This window comes from Macrobrachium rosenbergii, chromosome 43, assembly GCF_040412425.1.
Source record: "Macrobrachium rosenbergii isolate ZJJX-2024 chromosome 43, ASM4041242v1, whole genome shotgun sequence".
Classification (NCBI taxonomy): Eukaryota; Metazoa; Arthropoda; class Malacostraca; order Decapoda; family Palaemonidae; genus Macrobrachium; species Macrobrachium rosenbergii.
Window position 1 is genome coordinate 205695 of NC_089783.1, and position 21587 is coordinate 227281.

A 21587-nucleotide genomic window follows, 5' to 3' on the forward strand; every position below is an offset into this window, starting at 1 on the left:
ACTATCAGAAAAGAATGCTGTGGGGTACAGCATTACTGACAACATAGGGTGGGGGTGGGAAGGGGTGACATATAAAATAATTGAAAACGACAAATTATGTCTAATCCATAGTTTTGAGGTCGCTAAGATGAATATTGACACTCCCGATGCCCTTCGAGTCAATTCAGCTCCGATAGGAAGAGGGGTGAGAAAGGGCGAAAAATGTAAAATGACAGATATTTGTGTCTAATCTAAAGTTTTGAGGTCGTTGAGATGAATGGTGACACACCCGATGTCCTTTAAGTACAAGTTCAGCCCCAATAAGAATGGGGGTGAGAATGGAAAATATAAAATGTCAAAAATACTGGGCAACGTAATTGAAGCAACTAACTATTTTAACAGGAAAGGGAGAGAGTGAGAGGGAGAGGAAGTGTGAGAGAGAGTAGAGGGGGTGCTAGGGAGGAGAGAGAGAGAGAGAGAGAGAGAGAGAGAGAGAGAGAGAGAGAGAGAGAGAGAGTTTATCAATTGTCATTCAGAGCTTTCCCGGGCAGCAACGAGTTGGTCAGCTAGTATATATATATAACTGAATAACGAAAATATGGAACGTGAATAATATATAAATAAAGGCAATGCCATGAAGGAAAGAGAAACAATGGAGTGCTGCAAGGTCTTTCGACTTCTCATCCTTTACTTAGCAGACTGAAGAAATGTAAAAATAAGTTTATGAAGAAAGCTCGTATAAATGAAAAGTGTGGATTACAAAGGAAAAAATATGTACTTGGAATCCAACGCAATTGAAGAATTGGTAGACCTATCAAAACAGGGTTAATATTTAAGAGGTTTTACAAAGGATTAGGCTCAAGAGCTCAGAAGCAGGGACAAGAAAATTAAAAGATTATACAAGGTAGGTGACTAACCACCTAAAAATGTTATAAAAGTACAACTCACTAATTCTCATTTTGGTAAATAATAGAAACTTTTACAAGGTGAACATTTAAAAAAAAAAAATTAAACATACGAATGCACAGGAAATATATATAAGTAACTAATTTGTAATTAAGTCAGTGATTTTGTCTTTTAGGTCATTCTTGAACATTTTACTTATGCAGGGGTCCAAATAATACATGCCAGGGGTAAGATTAAAATTACAACTGGAAGCAAGCTGTATAATAGGATTCTAAAATTTTTCATGAAGAGAAATCTTTCGATCTGGCAATTACTGACCTTTCAGCCCAATTTACCTGTGAGAGTTTTCAATTAAATGAATGAATATAGCATTGGATCTTTGCCCAGTTTTGAAAGAATACTTATGCTATCTAATCCGCACATCTAAATCCTTGCTAGATTGGCCGATATAAAAGACGGGCAGTCAAACATGGAATTTTATATATTATGTTATTTTCCTTAGAGCTATTTTTGATTAACATTCCTTTTAGTGTGTTATTATATGAAAAAACAAGGTTAACATTAAAGATTTTAAAAATTATTTTATGTTTTAAAAACCACTAAAATAAAGCAAGCTAAGAATGTTCTTAAGGGTTTCTTTCTCCATGTTACTTTTTGGGCTTTATTTTAACAAATATCTAGTATATGCCAGGGATAACATAAATCTGTCCCTATTTTTCTTATGTATTTGATTTCTTGACCCAAATACTGGGAACTGACAATGAGCAACACTCTTAAAAAAAAAAGAGAAAAAAAATGGATATTTTGATATTAATGTGATGGCCTGAATAAAAATGAACATAAGTCAAGTTGTTGGTTGGTTTCCCATAAATACTAAGTTTACATTGAAATGGTTGTCTATGTATTAAAACATCTAAGAAAGGGAGACAATTGGCTTTTTCTAATTCTAAAGTAAACTTAATGGATGGTACCTGGTTATTCAAATTAGAGAGTAAATCATTTACATCAATACCAGCAGGCAAAACAGCTAAAATATCATCAACATATCTGTGCCACTTTAAAGGAGTATAAATGATATTAGGTAAATATCTTTTTCAAAGAATTCCATATGCAAGTTTGAGAGGAGTGGGGATAAAGGGTTGCCCATTGCCATACCAAATATTTGTTGGTAAAATTCACCATTGAATATAAACTTACAATCACAAATGCACAACCTAGTAAGTGAAATAATATGACTTACAGGTAGAGGTAACTCATGATGGATTAGTTCATTACTAAGATACTCTAAAATAGAATCTATAGGGACTATAGTAAAAGAGAACAAACATCAAAACTAACGAATCTATCAGTGGGGCAAAAAGTTATTTTGTTTAATTTATCAACTAAATCTAGAGTATTATATATGTGAGAATAGGAGACGGTTCTAAGTAACGGGGACAAGAGCTTGGTAGTATATTTCGAAAGTTTATACGAAATTGAGCCAACAGTACTGATAATAGGCCACATAGGATTATTTTCTTTGTGCATTTCTGCTAATCCGTACAAGTAAGGTAATGAGGTAAATTTTACTGACAACTGCCCTATTAGTTCTTTTTATCTTTAAGGATTTTCTTTCACTGTGCTATTGAAATTTTTTATGACTTGATCAAGGGGAATTTTTGTTAGTTTTTGTAAGTTGTATCATCATCCAGTAGGGCCTGCATAAGTGATATGTAGTCAGCTTTATCTAACGGTCTCTCAAATCAGAATGAGCAGATTTCAGGATTCCAGTAGAAAATGAAAAAATCATGCCACGAATAATCTTACTTTGTCTCGTTGAACAGTATGTATACCGCCATTATTAGGTGGTGTACTAATATAACCATTAAAATTAATTTATGTTAAGTATATTAGGTCAAGGTGCAGCCTATGGCAAAGATATCGGTGGGTTACAGTGCATTATATTTGCATACGGATAGTTTCCTGAAATGGGGCATTGAAGGTGGATTTAATTGTATTTTTTTTTTAATATGTTAGATTGATAGTAGCTCTAGGATATGTACACATCGCCCGTCACTCTCATTCTCCAAAGTGAGATAAGTCGTAACATAGTAGTTGTATTGGAAAATGTATCTAGGAGTATGAGTTGTAGCTAATGTTTAAGCACTCCACTTCCGCTGGAGGGATTGCCTTTTAGGCACTACTTAATAATTGTTTATTAATGAAGTGGGTTTGCTCGTAGTTTAGTTTGATAAAGAATTAATTGATTTTGTCGATTAGTATTTTGTAGAATTTTGTTTTAAGATTATAGTTGATAAGTACAGTGATGGAATTGTTATTGAATTTGGGTAAAGCAGTGTTAAATTTTCGTACCTTTTGTATCAGGGGTTAACTATACTGACATGTTAGTTATGCGGTCCCGAAACAAGGAGAGCTAGAGTTTGTTGGTGATACGTTAGTCGATCTTTGTATATCTGGTTCTTTACTAAGTAAATTTAATTTTGTGTCGGGTTTGAGTTTAATTCGATAGTAAAGGTAAGAGGAATGAGCTTCTTATCTGGTGTTTTGTCAAGTGTCTTAGTAGTTGTCATTTGAGGTGGGCTTAAAATCAGCCATCTTGGTATAACGCTAAAGTAATATTGAGTTTTTTTATATATTTAGAAGGTGCTTGCTTTTTCTAGTAAAGAATGCCATTTGTTGTTTAAGTGGTAGGTAAAATGTTTATATAAGTAGAATTGAAGTTAGTTTTTATGTTTGAGTGTTATTTGTTTTTTAAGCACTTGGAGAGGCGTTTAGAAGGAACTCGGCAAATTTTGTCCCTGCCTGTTTATCAAAAACATGTCTGTGTGAATTAGCTATAAAGTCTAGCCTGCCCACTGATTTACTTAAAGGGCCCCGATAATTTGACCGTGCGAAGGTAGCACAGTCAGTAGTCTTTTAATTGGAGGCTTGAATGAATGGTTGGACGAAGGACAGGCTGTCTCCTTTATGGCGTTTGAATTTAACTTTTGAGTGAAAAGGCTCAAATTGTTTAGGGGGATGATAAGACCCTATAAAACTTAATATAAGCTAGGCTTAATTTGCGATGTAGGTGAAAAGTAGATTTTATTGGTTTATATTTCGTTGGGGAGTTGAAGATATAATGTGTAACTGTCTATTTAATTTTATAGCACTAACTAGAATTTGATCCCCCCTTGGGGATTAAAAGAATAAGTTACTTTAGGGATAACAGTGTGATTTTCTTTGAGAGTTCTTATCGACAAGAGTAGTTGCAACCTCGATGTTGAATTAAAATTTCAGCTAGGTGTAGCCATTTAGCTGGTGGGGTCTGTTCAACCTTTGAAATTTTACATGATTTGAGTTCAAACCGGTGTGAGCCAGGTTGGTTTCTATCTTTTAATGGTTTAAAAATGGCTTTAGTACAAAAGGATTGAGCTTTTGAGATAGTCTTTGTGTAAGATAACTTTAATGGATTGCCTTGGCAGATTAGTGTGTCGGATTTAGGATCGGTTAATATAGTGATTACTATAGGCAATAGAGAGGGGCTTTTGTGTTTTCTTTCTATGATGGTGTTGATTAAGTTAGTTAATTACTTAATTTTAGTGATTTTAGTTTTGGTTTCTGTTGCTTTTTTTTTTTACATTGCTTGAACGTAAGACTTTAGGTTACATTCAGATTTGTAAGGGTCCTAATAAAGTGGGCTATGCTAGTTTGTTACAGCCTTTTGCTGATGCTGTTAAATTATTCACTAAGGAGCAGACTTTTCCTACTATGAGTAATTTTATTCCTTATTATTTGTCTCCTGTGTTTAGGCTATTTATTGCCTTATGAGCTGAGTTTATTTTCTTTTGAATTTGGGGTTTTATTTTTTCTTTGTTGTACAAGGGCAAGAGTGTACTCTACAATAGGGGCGGGCTGGGTTTCTAACTCTAAATATTCTCTTTTGGGTTGTCTTCGTGCTGTTGCTCAGACTATTTCTTATGAGGTAAGTCTTGCTCTAATTTTGCTGAGTATGTTATTCTTGGTGGGGCATTTGATTTAGGGCTGTTTGAGAGTTATCAGCGTTACTGCTGGTTTTTTTTCTTTAAGGATTTCCTCTGGCTTTGTTGTGGTTTGCTTCCTGTTTAGCTGAGAGTAACCGAACTCCTTTCGACTTCGCGTAGGGTGAGTCTGAGTTGGTATCTGGGTTTAACACTGAGTATAGGGGTGGAGGTTTTGCTTTAATTCTTATGGCTGAGTATGCCAGGATTTTGTTTTCAAGGGCTCTGTTTTCTATCATTTTCTTGGGCAGAGGTCTTGTTTCTCTTCGGTTTTTATATAAATATTATGTTGATTGGTTTCTGTTTTGTATGGGTGCGTGGTACTTTGCCGCGATTTCGTTACAATAAGTTGATATATCTTGCTTGAAAGAGATTTCTTCCTGTGTCATTAAATTATTGTATTTTTTTCATGGGATTGAAGGGTTTTTAGAGGTTGCCCTAGTATAGTCTTGTAAAGAAATTAGGATAGACTATTAAGAGATTCGAACTCTTGTTGGGTGCTTTCAAAATACTTGTCTTCCTAAAGATGAATAGTCAGTCTATAAGTTTTTCTCATGCGATTATTGCTAGTGAATTGATAGTGAAGAATGCGAAATATAGAACTGTTAGGATTTGTCCTGTGAGGATATAAGGGTCTTCTACTGGTCGGGCTCCGATTCATGTTAGTAAAATTACGATTCTAATCATGGATCAAAATAAAATTTGTCTGATTGGGTAGAAGGCTAGTCTTCGGAATTTATTTTTGTGTGTGAACGGTAAGATGAATAAAATGGCTACTGATATGACTAGGGCGATAACTCCTCCTAGTTTATTTGTGATTGATCGTAGAATTACACAAGCAAATAGAAAGTATCATTCTGGTTGAATGTGAACTGGTGTCACCAGTGGATTGGCTGGAATAAAGTTGTCTGGATCTACGAGTAGATAGGGGTCAAGGAGTGTGAGGATGATTAGCGTGGCCAGTGTGACTACAAATCCCACGATGTCTTCAAATGAGAAATAGGGATGGAATGGAACTTTTTCTAACTGCCTAGAGATTCCTAGGGGATTGTTAGATCCTGTTTGATGCAAGAATAGTATGTGGACTATGGAGGCGGCTGCAATAATGAATGGGAATAGGAAATGAAAGGTGAAGAATCGTGTTAGAGTTGCGTTACTTACTGCGAATCCTCCTCAAATTCATTGTACTAGATCTGTGCCTACGAATGGAATTGCCGATATTAGGTTGGTAATTACAGTAGCACCTCAGAATGATATTTGTCCCCATGGAAATACATATCCTAGGAAGGCTGTTGCTATAGTTAAGAATAGGATGATTACTCCTACTGAGCAGGTATGTATGTACAAGAACGATCCATAGTAGATTCCTCGTCTGATGTGTCTGTATAGACAAATGAAGAAGAATGAGGCGCCGTTGGCGTGGACTGTCCGGAGGAGTCATCCGTAGTTTACGTCTCGGCAAATGTGAGCTACTCTTGAGAAAGCTAGGTCTACATTTGCTGTGTAGTGTATGGCTAGGAATAGTCATGTAGCAATCTGAACTATCAAGCACATGCCTAGAAGAGATCCAAAATTTCAGAGAATGGAAATGTTGGCTGGTGTGGGCAAATCCACTATGGCCCCATTAGCGATTTTAAAGAGGAGGTGTGATTTTCATATAGGTGCTGTCATTAGGATGTTCGAAGGGGTCCGGAGAAGGTTGATCTGAGTTTGACTACAACGATAAGAGTTAGAAGATTTTCAAACAGACTGCAACTGGCTAATTATGACTGGCATGTTCTAAAAACAAAACGAAAAACCTGAGTTGGTTTCCAGAACGGATCAGCGATTGTTATTCCCTTTCTTGATAATAGCATAGTAGCAGGAGAAAGAAATTCGGGTTTTAGACCAGATGTCCTATCTGTTGCCATTATCTTAACTGGCGACAGATAGCACATCTGGTCTAAAACTCAAATTTCTTTCTCCTGCCACTATGCTATTATCAAGAAAGGTATTATTAATTCTGAACAATGCTGTTAAATTATCTAAATTACTAACTCTTTTGAGATCTGACATTACACTACACACAATATTTCAACAATTATTACTATTAAACATAACACATGATAAACAGAACAGTATATATATCAAAACTATAGGATGATATACATATTACAAGGCAACATCATGAAATTCCTCCCCCCATAAGATTAGTTATCCCGGGTTTGATCCAATGATTCACAACGGGATAAATAATCTGCTATGACATTATCTTTTCATGAAATGTGTTTCACTTTTACATTATACGGTTGTAGGCATAAAGACCACCTGGTCAGTCTCTGATTGTTATTTTTCATCTTACTGATGAATGAGATAGGGATGTGGTCAGACAACACTAAAATTTCTTCATTCCTAGCTTGGTTCACATACACTTCAAGCTTTTTTAATGCTAGCATTTCTTTTTCGACTGTTGAGTAAGTTTTCTGATGCTTTTTCAACTTTGAAACCATGAAACATACAGGATGCAGAATACAGCTGTCATCTTCTTGAAGTAAAACAGCTATAATTCCACAGTTGGATGCATCAACTTGTATCACAAACTTTTTATTGAAGTCTGGAGCTTGAAGCACTGGTCTTGAAGTTAAAATGACTTTAACCTTCTCAAATGATTCTTGACATTCTGGAGTCTAAACAAACTTTGTCTTCGGACTGGTTAAGTCAGTTAAGGGAGCTACTACGGCTAAGAAATCTGGACAGAATCAGCGATCAAGTCCAGCCATGCCTGAATATCTTTGTAGCTGTTTCCTGGTAATAGGAGGGTAGCCTTGCAGATACCTTCTACATTGGTGTCAACAGGAACGAGAAGGCCTTTTCCAACTTCTAATCCCAGATATTGAACAGCTGCCTTTCCAAATTCACTTTTTTGTAATTGTTAGTCCTGCTTCCCGTAGTTTCTTGAACGCTTTCCTTAAAATCTTCAGATGTTCTTCCCATGTATTAGAGTAAATCACAATGTTATCAAGGTATACACCTACACCTCCTATGGATCCTAGCAGTTGATCCACCACTCATTGGAATGTTGCAGGTGCATTCATCTGACCAAATGGCAAAATAGTGTATTGATACAGTCCAAAAGGAGTAATGAAAGCTGACAGCAACTTAGCATTCTCATCTAAGGGAGTTTGATAATATCCTTTCAACAAGTCTATCTTGAAACAAATTTGGCTTGCCCAGTATTATCAAGTAATTGATCAATAAGAGGCAAGGGATAATTGTCAGCCACACTGATGGAATTCAGTTTCCTATAATCAGTATACATCCTAAATGAGTGATCTGGTTTCTTCACTAACACACAAGGAGAACTATAATGACTTGGACTGGGTTCTGCTAATCCATGCTGCAACAAATATTCAACTTCTTTTTTCAAAACATCTCAATGAAAAGGTGATAAGCGATATGCTCTCTGTTTAAAAGGTTTTCCATCTTCTCTGATCTTTATCTCATGCTTTGTCAGATTGGTACTCCTAGGCATATCTGCAAAAATTTCAGGAAACTTTGAATCACATCACTTAATTCAGTACTTTGCCCAACACTCAGATGTTTTAATTTATCCTCCAAATTTTCCAATATTGAAGAATTGTTCATCCTGCTTTCAGCTCCCAATTCGTAGCCATCATCGCCCTCTGTAGATGAAATTGTCTGTGTTATTGACATGGTTTCAGTTTCAGTCTCTGAAGAGTAATCACAAGATTGACATGTATCTTCCTCTGTTGTTTCCTTCTTCCTGGTGGGTGTTTCAATCACGTCAGTTCAATCACTTAATTTCTCTATTATCCGATAAGGACCTTGAAACTTATTGGTAAGGGGAAATCTTTTCACTGGTGAGAACACTAGAACTTGCTGTCCTACATTAAAACTTATTAGCTTAGTCTTAGCATCATAACTCCTTTTGATTTTCTCTTGACTTATTTTCAGAATTTCTAAAGAGAATTTTCTAATTTCTCTTAACATTTTCCTCAAGTTCTTCACATATTCTCTTGGATTTCCTCTTGATTTTCTTCCCAATTCTCTACAAGAACGTTCAATGGACCTCTCACGTCTACACCAAAAATCGTTTCATTTGGTGAACCCCCATACTTTCTTGATAAGCATTCCTAACTTCAAACAACATCAAGGGTAAACCAGCATCCCATTCTCTTCCTGATTCATTACAATACTTTGTTAACATACTTTTCAATGTTTGGTGGAACCTTTCCAAGGCTCCTTGAGTCTCTGGATGATAAGCAATTGATAACTGTTGTTTCACTCCTAACAAGTTCATCACATCCTGAAACCATTTTGAAGTAAAGTTCTTTCCTCTATCACTTTGCACAATTTATGGTATTCCAAACTTGGAGAAAAACTCCACTCAACTTCTCAGCAATTACAGGAATTGCCTCAGGATACCTTGTCATTGGACACGTTAATGTTAACAGATATTCATTTCTTTTTTTGTTTCCGGAAGCAGCCCAAACATATCTATAATCACCTTGCTAAAGGGTTCTACTCTAACTTCTATGGGTTGTAGGGGTCTTTCTGAATATTTTCATTTGGTTTTCCAGCTATCTGGCATGTGTGACACTCTGCAAAACCTGCTAACATCTCTTGTGAAACCCAGGCCAGAAAAAATACTTCATAATCTTCTCAACAGTCTTCCTGATTCCCATATGCCCAGACTAGTGTGCTACTGCTACCACTTGCTTCCTCAATGGATATGTAATAAAAATTTGATGATGTTCGCCCCATTCAACATTTCCTGATATATCTGCAGGTTGATGCTTCCTCATTAGCAATCCTTCCTTTAGATAATAACAGGTAGGAGCTTGTTGCATCTCTTCTTGATCAACAACTCTGAACAAATCAGTCAGCATTGTATCCTTCTTCTGCAGTTCCATTAGCTTCTCTCTAGTCACTTGACCAACTTCAAGGACTGAACTCTTAATATCTGCTAACTCTGCTACTGTAGTCTCACTACTATCTTCAGGAACACTCTGACTACTCTGAGTCTCTTCAGTAACAACAAGATCCTCTTCTTCTTGGGAAATCTCTTCATTACTAACACTAGGAGAAACTACACTTTCCTGGAACAGCTCTTCTAAGCTCAAAGATCCTTCACTTGATCCTTCTGGTGCAGGTAAATTCTCAGTTTCTTCACTTGCAGACGTAGCTCTCTTCATACTCCTGGTAGTTACACAACTTGGAAACAGGTGGGGGTTTTTCTCCTCTAAATCTACCATAGGACTAATCCTCAACGGTTTGTCTGTAACTATAGGACAAGGAACACGTGGTACACCTCCAACTTCATCACCCGATAAAACATGCACACCTTCAACAGCTAGTGAGTCCTTTACAGTAAAATCAACATTCCCTGTCACCAATTCACAGGACAGGTGCAAGCGGCATATAGGAGTTACTTCTCCTCCTATACACTTCAAAATAACTGAATCTCCCGTGAGCACCACAAACTACTGCACTATGGTTACTCCCCATATCACGCAATACCTTGACTGGTACCTGTACACTCCCTCCTTGAGTTGTCAGAGTACCTTCATAGATATATGGCATAAAAGCTTCCAAGCTGCTCAGTCACTCACTGCTTGAGGTTACATTTCCACAGGTTGCTAAACACTCAGTTTTTTTAGCCTCAGTCTTCCCAACTGTCTCAGTATTCCCCACACTTCTCTTCGTAGTTTGTTTCACCTGGTTACTTTTAACCACTTGACCAACTGCCTTGGCCTGCTGTTGTGTCTGATAACAATCTCTTCCTACTCTTCCACACTTGTAGTAGACAACGTTAGTTTTCTGCATCTGTCTTGAGAAACTGGATGCTGAGGATTTAACATTCGATTGCTGAGGGTATTACCTGGCTTTGTAATGGCATAGCCACTAGAAGGATTCCCATTAGTAATGTTCCTGAAATTTGGATGAGCCCTAAAACCTGTGCATTTTTTGGTTCTGGTACTTGACATTATAATTCCTTTTGCTACAAATTATGTTAAAATCTTCACCCAGTGTAGCAGCTTTGTCAAGTTTCTTAATCTCTCTCTCTCTCTTAAGTGTTCAGGAATTCCTCAGTAACTATCTACATATATCTATATATAATTTATATATATATATATATATATATATATATATATATATATATATATATATATATATATATATATATATAATATATATATCTATCTATCTATCTATCTATCTATATATATATATATATATATATATATATAATATATATATATATATATATATATATATATATATAATCCTCCTGGATATGATGCTAAACTGTATCCGGTTGCAAAGCTTTTGCTAAAGGACATAATGAGGTTACCTTGAATTGCAACTACCTCCAGGTCACCTTGGGAAAGGTGTAGTACCTGTAAACCTCCCTTGCTAAAACAGCTCCACTGCCTTGTGGATAAACTTTTTAGTTAAAGGCTAAGGAGAAGGGAAACTCCCAATTTAAAACCCCTACTGCCTTGTATGGTCAACCTTTTTAGGTAAATGCTAGGTCTATGGCTTATAACCATAGCATGGAAGAGAACTGGAGACCTCACCATGTATAACCTCAAGAATAATCATGACTACATCACAAAGAAGATTACAGATGAACAAAGTGGGAACTATGTCAGAATGGATGATGTGGTTGTCTTGCCCAGTCAAACTAGTCATGTGGTGCAGGTGGCATTTGACCGTCATCAAGCTACTGGCCCAAAAGAAAAGAAAGAAATGTAATAACAACCCAAAGACAACAGAAAACAAGGAAAATAAGGATAGCTACTTGGAATGTTAGAACATTATATCAGGCTGGAAAAAATGAATGTAGAGAGAGAAATGGAAAGAATGAAGCTACAAGTATTAGGGCTTAGTGAGGTTAGATGGCCAGGAGTGGGATGTTCTCCAACTTCAACAGGAGGAACCTTCATATACTCAAAGGCCAGAGTGCTGAGAGAGGTGTTGGTGTGATTCTAGACAAATCTGTGAAACCATGTTTGATAGGCTATTGGGCTGTATCTGACAGGATTTTGTTGGTGCGTATAAAAGCCACACCATTCAATATATGCATAATACAAGTATATGCACCTACATCTGAACATGATGAAGAGGATGTTGATCAATTTTATCTAGAGTTAAATCAGGCAAGAGAGCAGTGCAAAGAGCATGGAGTAATTATGGTTATTGGTGACCTCAATGCAGAAGGTGGGACAAGGAAGAACAGCGGATATTGTTGGGCCTTTTGGATTAGGTAGAAGAAATGAGAGAGGAAACAGATTTGTAGACTGGTGCTTAGAGAGAGAACAGATTATATCAAACACCTGGTTTAAGCACCACCCAAGACATCTCTGGACATGGAAAAGCCCTGGTGACAGAGTTAGAAACCAAATAGACTTTCTAACCATCAATAAAAGATTTAGGAACTCTGTCAAGCAAGTGAAAACCTACCCAGGAGCCGATTGTAATAGTGACCATGTACCAGTTGTAGCAACAGTGATGGTGAAGTTGAAAATCAGAGGAAGAGTACACCTAAATCAAAGAGGCAACTGAAAATATTGAAAAACAGAGGAAATGAAGAACCAATATAATATAATTGTAAGAAATAGATATGACCAGCTTAAGGAGGAAGGCCCAGTGCTCCAACATTCTCAGCAAAGTGGCAAAATATGGAAAATGCAATAAGAGAAGGTAATGAAATAATACCAACAACAGAAAGGAGAGCTCGGAGAGAATGGATGACAGAAGATATCTTGATAATGATGATGAAAGAAGGCTACAGAAGGGTAAAAATGAAGATAGATATAGAGCTCTGGATAGAACTATTAAGAGGGAATGCACAAGGGCAAAGGAGAAATGGATGGATGAGATTTGTGAGGAGGTAGAAGATTTGGATAAAGGGATGAACGGAGAAAGTATGATAAGGTGAAAGAAATTACTTTTAAAAAGAAGAGAAGTATCAGCACTGGTATCAAAAAAGCGGATGGAACCATAGTAATGGAGTCAAAAGAAATATTGAAAAGATGGACGGAATATATTGGAGCATTGTTTGATGATGATAGAATAGAACATCTAGACTTCAATGACAACGGAGAGGGACCAAGTATAATCAGATCAGAGATAGAGGCATCTTTAAAACAAATGAAAAGCGATAAAGCAACAGGTGATGATGGAATAGCAGCAGAGATGTTGGTAGCTCTGGGAGAATACATCATTGATATATTAATGGAAATAGTGGAAGGAATATATGAAGATGGAGAGCCTGCAACACAGATGTACAAATCAACATTTATCACAATGCCAAAAATACCAGGAACATTTGAGTGCAATAAACACCGGACTATCAGTATCATGAGTCAGATCACAAAAATAATATTAAGGATTGTTTTGAATAGAATAAGAAATAAGATACTCCCAGAGATTGGCAATGAACAGTGTGGTTTTATGAGAGATAAATTTCCAAGAAATGCAATTTTTATTTTGAGAATGTTGATGGAGAGAGCAATAGAAGTGAAAAAGATCTATATATTTGTTTTGTTGACTATGAAAAAGCTTTTGATCAAGTTAGACATGTAGACCTTATAAGGATATTGGAACAGATAAATATCGATGGGAAAGATCTAAGATTGATAAAGAATTTATATTGGAATCAAGAGGCATCAGTGAAAGTAGAAAATGACAATCAGAGACTCAGCATCAAGAGAGGTGTAAGACAGGGTTGTGTGTTATCACACTGATCTCTTCAATTTATATAGTGAAATGATAATGAGAGATCTCAGAGATATGGAAGGAATTAAGGTTGGAGGTCAGTCAATATTAATAATATCAGATATGCTGATGATACAGCACTTGTTGCAGACTCTCATGATAAACTTCAAGCTTTAGTCAGTACTTTACACGAGTCAAAGCAGAGAAAGAGGTCTGTCAATAAATATTAAGAAAACAGAAGTTATGGTTATCTCCAAAAGATGAAATCCCAAAGAACAGATATAATAATTAATGCTGAAACAGTTAAACAAACCAATAGTTTTAATTATTTAGGATGCACTGTCACAAGTGATGGAAAATGCGAAAAAGAGATCAGGAAGAGAATATCCATGGCAAAAGATGCATTTGGTAAAATAAAGAAATTAGTCACCAACTCAAAAATATCGATGAATCTTAGGAGAAGATTTGTGAAATGTTTTGTTTGGTCTGTATTGTTGTATGGCTGTGAAACTTGGACCTTGAGGAAGGCAGATGAGGAGAGGTTACAGGCTGCAGAAATGTGGTTTGGAGAAGGATGCTGAAAATATCATGGACAGAAAGGAAAACTAATGAGCAGGTATTAGAGAGAGTAGGCAATGAGAGAGAACTTTTGGCTTCAGTGAGAGGTAGACAAATGCGGTTTAGGGTCACATAGTGAGAAGACAAGAACTAGAACATCTCTCTCACTGGTAAAATCAATGGAAGTCAACAAGAGGAAGACCTAGACAAAAATATATGGATGGATTGGTGAGAATGACTGGAGGAAAACTCAATGTCGGCAGCTCAGTTGCTGCAGAGAGCCGGAAATAGAGAGGAGTGGCGAAATGATTACCGACGTCCTTGGGGATATGGCCCTGGATGATGATGATGATGATGATGATGATATATATATATATATATGACATATATATATATATATATATATATATATAAATATATATATATATATATATATATATATATATATATATATAATATATGAATAATAACAAGTGCATCTGGTCAACCAGGGTTCAGAAAATGTCCCTAACAAAAAATTGTCAAACCCAAGAGGCATAGGTTCAATCCTCTGAGATTAGATGCACTTAACATAAATAATTACTTTTGTATAGAAAATGTTCCAGAATAAAGCGAGTATTCGATAGGAAGGAGAATTTGCGTCTTAATAATTGACAGCATAAAACATTAAAAAACAGTTACAAAAGTATCATACATACAACATCACTATACGTACATTATATACATATCCTACATTTACACACACATACACACACACACATATATGTAATATATATATATATATATATATATATATATATATATATATATATATATATATATATATATATATATATATATATATATATATATATATATATATATATATATATATATATATATATAATATATATCTATAAGTATCCTCTTATACAGATACATCTCACCAGTCAATAAGTCAAATGAAATAAAGGGGCATTTATCTCCCCTTTCACTGTAGACAATATCTATAAAACCTCTCTCTCACCACTGCCTCAAACTCAAAATCCAATTTAATCTCTTTCTTTGTTCCATTTATATATAAATCCTTAAATTCAAGCTGGCCTGGTAGGAATAAAATTTAATTTAGAGGCAGAGAATTGAATATGTGCAGCGCCATCTTGGAGACTTCAGCCAGGTTACCCAATGTGGTCTTTTTGCCAGCACCACCCCTCTATGGAGCAAACGTAATCACAGGAAGTTATAAAAAGGTCTATGAAGGACATGCTCAACCTTGGATTTGCTCATAGCTGCTCTGGGATGGAAGTCCTGTCCTTATTTGTAAATAATGGCTGGCAGTAACCAGAATCTTTTTGCTGTGAAATTATTCACCTGCCCTCCTTCTCTGGCCCCATAAGATGAGGAACATATATATTGATTATAGGTAAATATACCAGATTTAAGGTTTTTCGTCAGTCACCTCACCAAGATATACATCCAGCTATTTTTTGCTTTTCTTTTCATATGCTATAGAGCTATATTAGTAAACCTGTATTGCACGTTTATATTTCTGCTGTTTAATTTGCAAAGATTTGGCGTGAAGTGTAATGTAATCATAAAATATTCGAGTTATTGGAATCAAAGTTCAGTCTTCGTCTTCTATGCAATTCTTTGATTCCTTCATTACAGTGCCATTTTCAGTTGAGTGACCATAAACAAATTACAGTTTTAAAAGTTACTCGGCTGTGGATCTGTTCATCATCTTGCGGCCAACTAATCATCTGTAATGCCCTTTGTTCAGTGCGGGCATCCCATATTATAATTTTCAAAAATCCCAAGTCATTTGCTCTTTGTGTAAATCTTGTATCACGTATATGTTTGTCTGTCCCAAAATTACGCTACCATTTTTCTGATATTTGTTTCCTTTGTAAATATAATTAATTAAAAAACCCCAGAGTTTACCTAATCACTCCCTATCTTGAAATAGGCCTTCAGCCGTATTTTGATGTAAATATTTTTATTGACCTTAAGGCCAGAGTCCGGATTTTTGTATTACCTATATATATTGTGTAATATCCCTAGTATATCTCATTGATATATAAGATAGCTAAAAACCATATCATATATATATATATATATATATATATATATATATATATATATATATATATTTTTATTTTTTTTTTCCGTGGTTTTAGTTTGAAATATGCTCTGTGAGACAGGTAGCAACAATTTAAGGTAATTTAGCCTTGTGATTCTGACTTCGTGGGTATGGGAAAACGTAAAAAGAGGAAAACAAAGGAGAATTTCATATGAGCATAGGGCTCTGGTTACTGAGGGAAATATTACGTAAAACACGTGGGCAAATTTAAAGGAGTGTATTTACATAAATGATATTAGTACGGGAAAGAACTCACTAGATTAGATTGAAGGAGTTCCTGGGATTGAATGAAACTTTCCAGACACAGTCCGAGAAGCTTCCACGAAATAGGATCCCTCTGAAATGAGAGATATGCACATTATACGCCAGTAATGAAAATAGACAAAAGAATAATGAATTCGAAGCTGCACTGAGGGTGCCAAAGGAGTAATAAAGAATTAATACTGCCGATGCAAGAGGCGCACGGACATTAGACAAGGGAGATTTCTGGCTTTCTCTTTAAGAAAATATTACGAGACAAAAGCGTGACTGAAATGGGGCTCTTCCAGGGCACTTTACCTTAGCAGATTTTCCGAGGGCGCGTAGAAGGCGGTCCGTGGATGACTTGCGATTTCCGAGGGCGAGTTTCTTCCACGTGGTGAGATGCAAGGGCTTCCGTAAAGGGGCAAGGCAATGGGGGGACTCCAAGAAACTCCAAGCAATGGCGTGTGGGCTCGAGGAATACGGTCGAAGGGCACGAGGAAAAGTATACTTTGGAAAGGGCCACGTGGTTAGGATGCAAGGGCATCGATGGGGCCAGGTGTTGGGGACGTCTTCACAAGTTCACTCCATATCTTCCAGCCCCCGTGTGTGTCCAGACCTCGTGGGCTTTCTGCTTTTTATCCCCTCCTATGGGGCAGGGGGGGGTGCGTCCAACACAGATGCTTTGACTCATTGCACCTGCTGCCCGCAGGGGAGGTTTTGACCTGTAGGAGAAACACCCAAGCCAGATTACTTTTGCCTCGAAGGAAAGATCTTTATCAAAAATGGGAGCGCCTTTAATCTTTTAAACCCCTGTTTTTAAGTCGATAGACAGATGGTCTATCGATCGGCCGGCTGGCAGTAAATGAAACACAACAAAAACAACAACAACAAAGGAGGGGGAGGCAATTTGCTAGCGAATTCTTGCTAATCATAATACCTCCCCATACAAGATGATGTACATACCTCCTTCGGGTGTGTACATCGATATTCAAGAATGAGCGGCAAATGCTTTACGTTACTCTACATTCTGCCTTGCAATGAACTTTACTCCTAAGGGTTTTATGAAGCTGTGACATTACTTTTAATAACACATTGGGACAATTTTCGTTAACAGAACGCAAAGTGATTTAAACACTTGCAAAAGAATAATTACTTTAGATTTGGTTACCCACTGGTAACTTTATAATGTGACTCGAACAATTGTGAATTAATTAAGATTATAGGACCACGTATATGAGGCTATGGCCAACAAATGAAAAGAAAGGTTATTGTTCAAGAATTAAAATACACGGTTACTTAATTTTAGATAAAATGCATGCGGTTAGTACAATCTGCCTTGAAGAGGCTGTGTAAATGAAAACAGCGTTTATTTTTGTAAATGACATCCCCTTTTACGCGATACTGTAATGACTATACATATTCGCATTGATAATTTATCTTCGTTTTAACGTACTTTGCTTAGGGCCGGCCCCACACGGATTTTGACAGCCGTGTGCGGGCGAGAGTATTATTCATGGTTTTAATTCGAATAACCTTAAACTACGCTAATTTTATCGTCCACTGCCTACTCAATGTTATGACGGGCGAGCAGACAAAAGATGTGGGGTAGGACAAACAGCGATCTTGGAAGGAATGGAAGGGGAAAAGGGATAATAATAACAAAAGGAAAATTACCAAGACGTTACGAATGAAAACTTGACCGCATATGAAAGGCGGGACACGTCCCTCAGAGCTTACGAAAGGGGCATTTAAATCACAAGGGCAAGAGTTTATGACTCGATTCATTAAAATAAAGATAACTAAATGACTAAAAGAAAGTAAATGATATTGGCAGAAGAGCTAAGGGAAAAAGAGTGAGGGTTTTATTGTGTTAGGGCGGGAATTTATCGTCCTTTGCCTATAAATTACGGCCCGGACTATCACTTCAGTCCCAGGGCGAGGAAAGTGCACCCGAAGGGCGCGACTCCTTCAGGAGGGGGCTGACACGCACGCCCGGTGCCAAGGTATGGGCGCAAGGGCGTGCCACTTCTCACTCTGTTATTCTTAATGATTTATACATTGTGTGGGGAATGGTATCCCGTATTTAATTGCCTCTTGTGGGGATAATTTAAGGGAAGATTAGTAGAGGATGATAAGAGATAGCAGTTCCTGAGGAACGGAAGAAGATAGAGGAGGGTCTGACATCCCCTTCTGGATTAGGGGTGCCAAGACCTTCGAAAATGAAATGGTGGCACAGGTGCCATGGGAGCTCTAGAGCTCTTTGTAAATTACCTGGAATGTCCCACGCCCGTGGTAATTTCGCCTCGAGCCTTTCTTAATGGGACAGTCGTCCTCGGCCGGGGAAGCGGAGGGCCCGCGACGGAGGGCGGCACGGAGTACCACCTGGGCCTGCTGATGCGACAGCTGACGCAGGAGTGTTCCGTGCGGGTTCTACCATGATCCGTCGCGGCTCTTGTAGTTCATCGGCCAAGTGAGATATGGCAGAATCCTGACTTGCAATTGCGTCGGCGACGGACTGAGGCAGAGAGGAGGCGGTCGGGGGTGGCGTGAGCGGCTCGCAGGTATCGATGACCAGCTCAGGCACGGGTTGCGAGGCCGCACCTGCAGGTGAGCTTCCGCGGTGGTCGGGAGGAACCGTCTCTCTGACCGACGCTGGTAGCGGTGCCAGGCCGGGGAAGAGAGGGGTCCTGAGTTGGATCCCGTGAATGGAGATCGGCGTAGCGCTCTGGCGCTGGCACTAGGGCAGAGTCAGGCGCTATCAGAGGTTTCTTGGGCTCGTCGGTCAGGACGGACGAAGCTTGGCCCTGCTCGGGGCATGCAAGTGGCACCGGCAGGAATTTGGCATCTCCTGAAGGGAGATTTGATTGGGGCCCTGGCACTGGCACTGAGGCAGGGCCGGGCACTGGAATGGGATCGGGAACCGATCGAGGGGGCCACTGTACATTGTACTCAGGTGGCACTGGTGGGGACTGCACGTCCTCCTGGTACCCAGGGGGCGCCAGTCTTGACTGAGGGAGAAGCGGGGGAGGATTACTCGCGCCCGCGGAATGATTCGGGGAATGTGGACCCCTAGATTGTCGTGATTTCGGTGGGGACTGAAAGTCCTGTCCCAGGATGACGTCATAGCCTCCGGGGAGATGGCTTGCTACTGCAAGATTGCAAATTTTGGATTGGTGAGGTCTTGTGACTCTCAATTGGACCGTAGGGAGTATCATTTTAAATTGATTTATTCCCTCGATCGTGACGAGTTTTCGTCTATTGACGATAGCTCCGTAGGGAACTCTGTCCCTCCGGATGAGGGAGATTTGTGCGCCCGAGTCCTCGAAAGCAGTGACTCGGCGCGCGGGCTGGCTACCTCGTGGAGGGGCCACGTATACAGGCCCTTCGGCGGGAGGGCCTAATGACTGGGGATCTGTGACGGCCAAGGCGACGGTGGGAGTAGTTGATTTATTATTGCGTGGGCATTTTGCCCATGCGGGAGAATGGCCATAAACCTTGCACGCCGTGCAAAAGGTCTGGCTAAAGTCTTTCGCGCTGCCCCTGTGGAGGGCGCAGGCGAGTTATTTGTCGGTTTTCCGGGAGAGAGAGGAGCCGGTTTCTTGTTCCGGCACTGTTCGGAGGAATGCCCTTTTCTTGCAATAATGGCAAGTTAGGGGCTTGCCAGTTCCCATTTTTGTGGGAATTTGAACCTCCGAGGAGGGGACGGGGATTTATTTTCCGCCCCATGGATCCTTCTTGAGGGTGGTGAGTTTCCCATATCTGCTATTCGGCAACACTCGGTGAGTGTTGCTGGGGCTTTTTCCACTATATGAGTGGCGAGGGCAGGAGGGGCGTGGCGCAGGAAATGCTCAATTTAAACCGCTCGAGTACCTCGGCGGTGTTAGTGGCTCCTTCGGAATCGAGCCATTTGTCAACGCCCGCTCCGAATGGTACGCCCAATCGGACCAAGTCTGGCCTGCTTCTCTGGGCTGCTCTCTCAACGTCTCCTCCACCGCTCGGGGGGTAATCTCGTGCGCCTTCGAACTGCTTGGCGTCACGGCTTCCCAGTTTCCCCGATCGTCTGCGGGGAAGGGCGTGGTAGGCAACGAGGGCCTTTCCGCCCAGGAATTTAGTGAGAACAAGGGAGAGTTCCGCGGGGAGAGATCGCAGCACTCCAGGACTCGTTCGGCCCTTTCAAGCCATACTTCAGGGTTCGGACTCCGTCCATTTTGGCATGAACGAGTGAGCTTGGCTGAGGGCACTCATTCCCGCGGCAGGGGCGGGGTGGCGTGGCTGTCGTTCTAGCACCTGGAGCTCATGGGCGCGCTCTCTCTCTCTCTCCTGATCTTCCCATCTCTTCCTCCCTTTCCTCTCTTTGTTCTTGGCGATTCTCTCTCTCTCTCTCTGCTGTTCTTTTCCTTCTTGCTCTTGGGCAATTCTTGCCCTCTCTCTCTCTGCACGTTCTTCTCTGCTCTCACGTTCTTGTTCTTGGGCAACTCGTTCTCTCTCTCTCTGCACGTTCTTTATCCTCTCCTGCTCTTGGGCAACTCTCTCTCTCTCTTCGTTCTCTTGCTCTCTCCGCCTTGGCATCGTCCACTCGCTCTTGAACCCATGCTCTCAGATCTTGCCCCGATAGTCCCATGTCCTTCCCAGCGGACATGTAGAATTTGAAATCCTCGTTTTGTTGGGCTCTGGTATTAGCCATCTTGAAATAATGGGATATGTCTGATGATATGTCTGAAACACTCAATTGTTCAGACTGCAAGAATGGATCTGTCCGAATAAGACAGTTGATTAGTAAGTCTGAGGAGACTTTTTGTTAAAATTGGATGTGTCTTGGAAAGACGTTGTTCTTGGCGAACGAATTCTAATATGTGTCTCGGAAGACGTGGTTGGATTTTGTCACGCTCGGACTTGGCCGGCTGTAGCGTGAAGTTAAGGAGTTGTTCTAACGAACTAGAATGATCAGTCCCGTAAGGGCTTAGATGTGTGTGAACTACACTATATAATGTCTCAAAAGGAGGACTTAATTTTGGGTTCCCAGGAATGAGAAATTCTCG

General features: G+C 39.1%; 1 pseudogene; it reads left to right on the forward strand.

The window, feature by feature from the left end:
- The first annotated feature begins 4311 nt into the window (after positions 1–4311).
- LOC136828552 (NADH-ubiquinone oxidoreductase chain 1-like) lies at positions 4312–5380 on the forward strand (annotated as a pseudogene).
- Positions 5381–21587: the final 16207 nt, after the last annotated feature.